We start from the raw sequence: 9,434 nt of genomic DNA on the forward strand, positions 1-9,434 counted from the left end.
CTATCTCTCTCACCCTCTATTCTCTCTCCTCTCTCTCCTCTCTATCTCTCTCGCCTGACCCCCTCAACATCTTCTGCCCCCTCAATCTCTCTCCCTTCTATCGCTGCTCTCCTACTCTGCCCCCTCCCCCCCCCTCTCTCTACCCCCTCACCTCTCTCTCTCTCTCTCTCTGCCCCCTCACCCCCCCTCTCTCTACCCCCTCACCTCTCTCTCTCTCTACCCTCTCACCTCTCTCTCTCTCTCTGCCCCCCCCCCTCTCTCTCAGTATGATGTGGTGCGTCTGACCCAGATGTATGAGCAGGCTCGCTGGGCCATCCTACTGGAGGACATAGACTGTACTGAGGAGGAGATGCTGCTGTTTGGAGCTATACAGGTACACAGAATGGATACTTCCTAGACATGTGCCTTCATGCTAATACCTGAACCCCATCAAGCATTCACCAAAAGAGAGCATCAACTGTCAAAATGAGCTGCTGTCATTTTAAACCAGATATAACATGTTCACAATCACATACTAACATGTAACTGGCCCGTGTTGTCCTATTTCTAATGTGCTGTAAGTATGACTACCTCTCTCTTGTCATCTTCACCCCCCCCCCACCAGTACCACATCAACAAGCTGTCCCTGTCGGAGCCCCAGACGATGACCTCCAGTCCGGCCATGGATGACCTGGACTCAGCCCTACAGTGTCTGGAGGTCAAGCTGGACGGGGCAGACAGCAGCCCTCAAGACATGCTGGTCAGAACATTGTGACTCTTTATTTCCCACAATATATTGTATTGTGAAGTAAAAATATGATGTGTATTTCAGTTATGTATTTGGATTATAAATAAAGTAGCGTAGCCCTTTCCTGCAGTCAAATGACCAAATCCCCTCTGGTGTTTCTAAGTCAAACAGATTGGTTATGTTTCTATCTTCTGTGATGTTTATAAAGTGTAATATTGGGATGAAAAATCAAATATCTGACATGGTACAGGTGTCTTCTTTTTTTGAAGACCATAACCTTGTGTGTGAGGTGTATACTTTAGTTTCAAAGTAGATTTGTTACTACCAAGAAACTGTCTGTATGACTCTGATTTAGCCCCCTGCAGTAAAAGGTTAAATGAAGTAGAATTCAATTATAACATGTTTTTTTATCGACACAGATGCCAGAATTATTTCCCATGCCTATTTGAAAAGCAGATGTCAAACAAGGAATAATTTGCATGTTGCTTTGGCTTCCACACAGGAGAACCTGACCGCCCCAGAGCTGAATGATTATTTGAAGTTATTCCGGTAAGATCCGACATTTGTGTGAAAAAATGTCTGATTCCTCATTTCCCTGCACTATTTTTAGACTGGAACACACAAAATCGTACACACACAAACATGCATTATCAGCACTTGCACACACCCACCCACAAACTCATTCCCACAGCACGTGAAGCAGTAATAACAGTGTACTTCTGTTTCAGGCCCAAGAGGTTGACTCTGAAGGGATACAAGCAGTACTGGTTCAAGTTTAAGGATGCCTCCATCTCCTACTATAAGAGCAAAGAGGAGAGCATGGGAGAACCCATTCAACAGATCAACCTCAAAGGTATGAAGCAGACACTGAGGGAGAATCTCAATTACATTTCCTTGATTTCTTTCATCCTGTCTCCTGGCCTCTTTCTCAAAACCCATTGGATGAGAAGGTCAGAGGAGAAGGAATCAAGGAAATGCAATTGAGGTTCTCCCTTAGATCAATTGTCTTTAGTCTCTTTCACCTGCTTATACTAACAGTACAATGGCCTTATACACACAGTACAATAACCTTTCACCTTTCAGGCTGTGAGGCCGCTCCAGATGTGAACGTTGCTGGACGAAAGTTCTGCATCAAACTTCTGATTCCAGCTCCAGAGGGCATGAACGAGGTCTATCTGCGCTGTGAAAATGTGGGTTACACACACACACACAAACACACACACACACACACACACACACACACACACACACACACACACACACACACACTGCCAGATACGAGTACTACATTTCTTACAATATTTGTTGAAAGTGTAGATAAGATCCACGATAAGGTCCAAGATCTTGCCCATAACTGTAGTCTCTCTCTCTCTCTCTCTCTCTCTTTCTCTTTCTCTTTCCCTCCCTCCCTCCCAGGAGGAGCAGTATTCCAGTTGGATGGCAGCATGTCGTCTGGCCTCTAAAGGGAAGAGTCTGGCAGACAGCTTATTCCAGAGCGAGGTCCAGAGCATCCGATCCTTCCTGGCCATGCAGCAGACCAACCCCAACACACACACCGATGACAGCATGAGCATCAACACACACAGCCTGGTCTCTCCACGCTACAGCAAGAAGTACAAGGCCAAACAGGTACCAAGTAGAGATGCACATCCTCATCATCAACCTGAAACACCCTCTCATGTACCTAATGATAAATCCTGATGAACTACATCATGATATACAGGTAACTGCCAAAATGAAGGAAACACCAACATGAAGGGTCTTAATGGGGCGTTGAGCCAGAACAGCTTCAATGCACCTTGGCATAGATTCTTCAAGTGTCTGGAACTCTATTGGAGGGATGTGACACCATTCTTCCACCAGAAATGTCATAATTTAGTGTTGTGTTGATGGTGGTGGAAAACGCTGTCTCAGGCGCCGCTCCAGAATCTCCCCTAAGTGCTCAATTGGGTTGAGATCTGATGACTGGGACAGCCATGGCGTATGGTTTACATCATTTTCATGCTCATCAAACCATCCTTTGACCACTCGTGCCCTGAGGATGGGGGTATTGTCATCCTGAATAGAAATGATTTACCATAGGTTGAAGGTGATCACTCAGAATGGCTGTGTATGTATTGGCGTTTACCTGACCCTCTAAGCTAAGGGGATGAGAGAACCTAACCCATGCCAGGAAAATGACACTCCACAACAGAGCTGCCAGAACCCTCATTTACTCAAGTGTGTGCTTTATTTTGGCAGTTATCCAACACAGTTGAGTCACTTTAGAGACCATTTTATCTCCTTCTAACCCCACATAATATAACCATGACCCTCTCTCTCTCTCTGACCATGCCCAGTTGACCCCTCGTATCCTGGAGGCATATCAGAACGTGGCTCAGCTCTCCCTGACCGACGCCCTCCTCCGCTTCCTCCAGATCTGGCAGGCCCTGCCTGACTTTGGTATCTCCTTGGTGGTGGTGAGGTAAGGAGGATCTGACAGGCCCTGCCTGACTTTGGTATCTCCTTGGTGGTGGTGAGGTAAGGAGGATCTGACAGGCCCTGCTTGACTTTGTTATCTCCTTGGTGGTGGTGAGGTAAGGAGGATCTGGCAGGCCCTGCCTGACTTTGGTATCTCCTTGGTGGTGGTGAGGTAAGGAGGATCTGGCAGGCCCTGCTTGACTTTGGTATCTCCTTGGTGGTGGTGAGGTAAGGAGGATCTGACAGGCCCTGCCTGACTTTGGTATCTCCTTGGTGGTGGTGAGGTAAGGAGGATCTGACAGGCCCTGCCTGACTTTGGTATCTCCTTGGTGGTGGTGAGGTAAGGAGGATCTGACAGGCCCTGCTTGACTTTGGTATCTCCTTGGTGGTGGTGAGGTAAGGAGGATCTGACAGGCCCTGCTTGACTTTGGTATCTCCTTGGTGGTGGTGAGGTAAGGAGGATCTGACAGGCCCTGCTTGGACTTTGGTATCTCCTTGGTGGTGGTGAGGTAAGGAGGATCTGACAGGCCCTGCTTGACTTTGGTATCTCCTGGTGGTGGTGGTGACAGGCCCTGCTTGACTTGGTATCTCCTTGTGTGGTGAGGTAGGAGGATCTGGCAGGCCCTGCTTGACTTTGGTATCTCCTTGTGGTGGTGAGGGTAAGGAGGATCTGGCAGGCCCCTGCTTGACTTTGGTATCTCCTTGGTGGTGGTGAGGTAAGGAGGATCTGACAGGCCCTGCTGACTTTGGTATCTCCTTGGTGGTGGTGAGGTAAGGAGGATCTGACAGGCCCTGCTTGACTTTGGTATCTCCTTGGTGGTGGTGAGGTAAGGAGGATCTGACAGGCCCTGCTTGACTTTGGTATCTCCTTGGTGGTGGTGTGACAGGCCCTGCTTGACTTTGGTATCTCCTTGGTGGTGGTGAGGTAAGGAGGATCTGACAGGCCCTGCTTGACTTTGGTATCTCCTTGGTGGTGGTGAGGTAAGGAGGATCTGACAGGCCCTGCTTGACTTTGGTATCTCCTTGGTGGTGGTGAGGTAAGGAGGATCTGGCAGGCCCTGCCTGACTTTGGTATCGCCTTGGTGGTGGTGAGGTAAGGAGGATCTGACAGGCCCTGCTTGACTTTGGTATCCTCCTTGGTGGTGGTGAGTAAGGAGGATCTGACAGGCCCTGCCTGACTTTGGTATCTCCTTGGTGGTGGTGATGTAAGGAGGATCTGACAGGCCCTGCTTGACTTTGGTATCTCCTTGGTGGTGGTGAGGTAAGGAGGATCTGACAGGCCCTGCCTGACTTTGGTATCTCCTTGGTGGTGGTGAGGTAAGGAGGATCTGACAGGCCCTGCTTGACTTTGGTATCTCCTTGGTGGTGGTGAGGTAAGGAGGATCTGACAGGCCCTGCTTGACTTTGGTATCTCCTTGGTGGTGGTGAGGTAAGGAGGATCTGAACAGGCCCTGCTTGACTTTGGTATCTCCTTGGTGGTGGTGAGGTAAGGAGGATCTGACAGGCCCTGCTTGACTTTGGTATCTCCTTGGTGGTGGTGAGGTAAGGAGGATCTGACAGGCCCTGCCTGACTTTGGTATCTCCTTGGTGGTGGTGAGGTAAGGAGGATCTGGCAACCCAGTGTATCACACGTTTCACAGCAAGGCTATTCTCAGTACCTAGAAACAAATCTTGAGTGCACTAGCTGGGCAGTTACCACAATTTACATTTATGTTATTAACAGTCTATCACCAAAGATTAGTGAGCGTCTAATGGCTGGCTAAGGATAAGTTGTTGTGTGGTGAAGTTGAGTCTAGTGGCTGGTCTAAGGATAAGTTGTTGTTGTAAAGTTGAGTCTAGTAGCTGGTCTAAGGATAAGTTGTGAAGTTGAGTCTAGTGGCTGGTCTAAGGATAAGTTGTTGTGGTAAAGTTGAGTCTAGTGGCTGGTCTAAGGATAAGTTGTGGTGAAGTTGAGTCTAGTAGCTGGTCTAAGGATAAGTTGTGGTAAAGTTGAGTCTAGTAGCTGGACTAAGGATAAGTTGTGGTGAAGTTGAGTCTAGTAGCTGGTCTAAGGATAAGTTGTGTGGTAAAGTTGAGTCTAGTGGCTGGTCTAAGGATAAGTTGTGGTGAAGTTGAGTCTAGTAGCTGGTCTAAGGATAAGTTGTGGTGAAGTTGAGTCTAGTGGCTGGTCTAAGGATAAGTTGTTGTGGTAAAGTTGAGTCTAGTAGCTGGTCTAAGGATAAGTTGTGGTGAAGTTGAGTCTAGTAGCTGGTCTAAGGATAAGTTGTTGTGGTAAAGTTGAGTCTAGTGGCTGGTCTAAGGATAAGTTGTGGTGAAGTTGAGTCTAGTAGCTGGTCTAAGGATAAGTTGTGGTAAAGTTGAGTCTAGTAGCTGGTCTAAGGATAAGTTGTGGTGAAGTTGAGTCTAGTGGCTGGTCTAAGGATAAGTTGTGGTAAAGTTGAGTCTAATGGATGGTCTCTGACCCGTTCAGGTTAAGGGCAGCAGGAAGGACGAGGTGCTGGCATCGCCCCCAACCGTCTGATCCGTATCGACCTGGGGGTGGGGAGAAGTGGTCAAGACCTGGCGCTACAACAACATGAGGCAGTGGAACGTCAACTGGGACATACGACAGGTGATCTGACCCGTCAATCAAACAATCAAAATGTTCACATTTTTCTGCACAGAATCTCCTTTAGTAAACTGCATCGCCAAATACACACTGAACTCTGTATCCCTTTTTCCTGGTCATTTAGCTTTGCTCGTCGTGTGTGTGTGTTGTGTGTGCGTGTGTGCGTGTGTGTGTGTGTTTTACTAACCCTCAGATGGCCATAGAGTCGATGGGAACGTGAACATAGCGTTCAGTTGTGTGACGGCTGACTGTAAGATCGTCCATGAGTTCATTGGAGGCTACATCTTCATGTCGACACGCAACCGCGAGCAGAGTGACACACTCAACGAAGATCTCTTCCACAAGCTGACGGGGGGCCACGAGGCTCTGTGACACCCTCACCCAGTAATATACAGCAGCTATAGCCCAAGGAGCAATCTATACATACATACATACAGCAGATGCACCAGTGGACAGTGTTTGAGTGTTTTAGGGTGCTGCTGCAAGCAGCCTTGAAGAGAAATGACAACCAGTCCACGTTGGGATCCTAACAGACATGCAGTTGACAATTCAATAAATCAAGGAAGAGGTGACCCATGAATAGAAAGTTATAGAAAATGATTAACAATGTAATGAATTGTCAATTCTGAAATCCAGAATTAAATATGTTTATTGACATACATAAAAAGTTGAGTTGTTTTATTGTCCAGATGAGGCATTTGGCTTGATGGTTGAATGTCCTCGAGTATGGTGGCAGTTTCCTGAAATGTTGCTAAATGCACAGGAAGCCACAGGAAGGCATGCGGAGTGTGTGTGTGTGTTTTCCTATCTCTGTGGAACAGTTGAGACTGTCCGTTGACAAAACCACAGCTTGTGCCTTCTGCTTCCCATCTGATAGATAGCATCCTTTTGTGTCTTCCAGTCATGTGACAGTGTTATCAGGAACACCCGTCAGTCTCTGTGCCTGTACTGTGGCCTGTATGGTAATAGAGCTGTTGTTGTTGAGGGTGTTTTCAGAATCATAGTCTTCATTCAGTCTTCGGGTTCTGGTTCCGAACAGTATCGGTTTCCATGGAAACAGTCTAGACAGAACTGGAAATCGACAGCTGTCTGATGACAAATTCAGCCATGTCTTTTACCTCCGAAGTGCAGATAAGCCCCTTCACCTACTCCAGTGGCAGAATACTCGCTGAAACAGATGATTTCTATCATTTGTAAATATTCACTTGCCTCTCTATCCATCCCATCTCCCCTCTATCCATCCCATCTCCCCTCTATCCATCCCATCTCCCACCTCCCCTTCGTGAGTGTGTGTCATGTGCGAGGTACTCACGTGTGGGTTTTAGTTTTAGGGCGGGGAAGTAGTTTCCCCCTCAGTATCCCCATGTGTAAGCAATACTCCATTCTCCAGCCAGAAGAACTGGATACCCTCTGCACAAAAAACAAACACATAAAGAAAAATACTTATGCATTTAGACAATGACAGCACTCTGATACTTTAAGTTATCAGACAAGGCTTTGGGGACGTCAGGGAATATGGCCAGGTCACAGTCTCTCCTCATGCCTGGAGCAAAGGGAGGATTCAGACATCAAAGGAAGCCCATCTATGAGAGGCTCTATGGCAAGTTTCCCAGACCCAGATTAAGCATATTCCAGGACTAAAAGCACTTTAAGAAATCATTCATTGAGCATGCTTGTAAAGCTTGGAGTAGGCTATTAAGCCTTCCCAGAAATCCCTCCTTATTTGGGCAACAAATAATTTCACAGTGCTAAGGGACAGATCGGACTGGGGTGAGGGGTGGTCCAAAACACGGGAGGGTTGCCAACCTTTTCTTTTTTTCTTTTGGGAGGGGTAGTGTGTTTTGTGGGAGGGACACGGGAGGGTAGTGTTTTTGGGCACCCCGACACAGACAACTCTAATACTCTGCAAAATAATTTAGGAATCTGTTATTCAATTATTGCACACCACACTGCTCGCACGCGTTATTCTGACGCAGATCGCGCTGCAAGTCCTGCCTCTCCCATCTCCTCATTGGTTTGTAGAAGCAGGTACCCACGTGCCATCTCCTCATTGGTTATACCCACGTGGGTGATTGAAAGACATAATGTTTTGCCGGTTGTCGTGATAATAATATGAAAGTGTAGATGCCAATCACCATATAAGTTTAAAGATGAAAAAGCCTGGAAGGAGGAGAGATGACTAGAAACGATTCGGTTGACCGTTTTATGTGTGGATTAATTGTCAGAAGTAGAGGATCTTGTGCATTTCAGGTAAAATAACTCAATGTTTATATCCCAGGACAAATTAGCTAGCAACATCAAGCTAGCTAAATAGGACAAATTAGCTAGCAAGCTAACTAGCTAAATTGCCATACATGTTTAATGCTTTTCGACCAGTCCCCAAATTAATGTCATTGGTTCAGAGTATGTTTTTATACTTTAACCTGCGTGTTATGATCGCGTTTGGTGTAGGGGTACAAAATACATTTATGCATGAAAGCACACGATGGCACACGTGCGCAGCCGGTTTGGGTTCCGTGTAAGTGGAGGTAATTAGAGGAAAGTGCCAACCAGCCGTGGAGGCCAAATAAAAGGAGCACGGTGGCACACCACGAGGGAGAACGGGGAGAGACCGACACCAAGCGAAAGGAGAGAAGAAGGACTGAGCCAAGTGATTTTCTTTGGTTTGTTTATTTTCTGTCTTGGTAAAGTAGTTTTTGTGTCAATCTCTGCAAGCTCAACCCAACACCCCACAGTTTACCACATATGGTGGAGAATGCGGGCAACTCAGTAGCTTTGGGTGCCGTGGGGTCGAGTGTGCGGCGATGACCATGGAGGAGCTGGTGGCTCAGTTCATCCTCAGCCAGCAGAAGCAACAGGCTTTCCAGGAGCAAGCACTGGAGGAGCAGCACCAACAAAACCGCAGACTGGTAGCGCAGGTAGCCCAGTTGAAGCTTGGGAGGGCTCAGGAGTCTGACTCGAATCAGTTCCTGGTTCAGTTAAGGGAGGAAGATGACGTGGAGTCGTATTTGTGCACCTTCGAGAGGACGCATAGAGGGAAGGATGGCCCAAGCCCAAGTGGGCCAACCTGTTGGCACCCTACCTCTCTGGGAAGGCCCAGAAGGCCTACTTTGATTGAACACTGACCAGGCCGCGAATTATGAGGGACTCAAACGGGAGATACTGAGTGGGTTCAATCTCGCACGCCGTGCACAACTGGTCCACGACTGTGTCTTTGACCCCACCCTTTCCCCCCGTGCTCAGATGAGCGACCTGGTGCACCTGACCAAGGGCTGGCTACTGACGGAAGTACCATCCCTCCCGATGCTCGACAAGCTCGTCTGGATAAATACCTTCGGGCCCTGCCCTACGAGATGAAGAAGACGGTGAGCATGCAGAACCCCCAAGAGGATGCAGAACCCCCAACTAGCCGAGGCTGTGAAGCGGGAGGGTGACCCAAACCGACGACGTCGGCGGCTGTTGGACCCAGATCAGAGACGCTGTTTGAGTGCGTTGAGCTGTCCCAGCCGGGAGGAGGCCATGCTCTCCACATCACTCAGCTCTGGGGTAACCCGGATGGCGAGTTACGTCACCTCCTGTTGGATGCACACCGAGATGGCCCCTCCGATGGTCCTATACGAATCGATGGCATTGACACCA

General features: G+C 48.1%; 1 pseudogene; it reads left to right on the forward strand.

The window, feature by feature from the left end:
- Positions 1 to 229: 229 nt before the first annotated feature.
- Positions 230 to 6,246, forward strand: LOC115182039 (fermitin family homolog 3-like; annotated as a pseudogene).
- The last annotated feature ends 3,188 nt before the right edge of the window (positions 6,247 to 9,434 follow it).

This window comes from Salmo trutta, unplaced genomic scaffold (genome assembly GCF_901001165.1).
Source record: "Salmo trutta unplaced genomic scaffold, fSalTru1.1, whole genome shotgun sequence".
Classification (NCBI taxonomy): Eukaryota; Metazoa; Chordata; class Actinopteri; order Salmoniformes; family Salmonidae; genus Salmo; species Salmo trutta.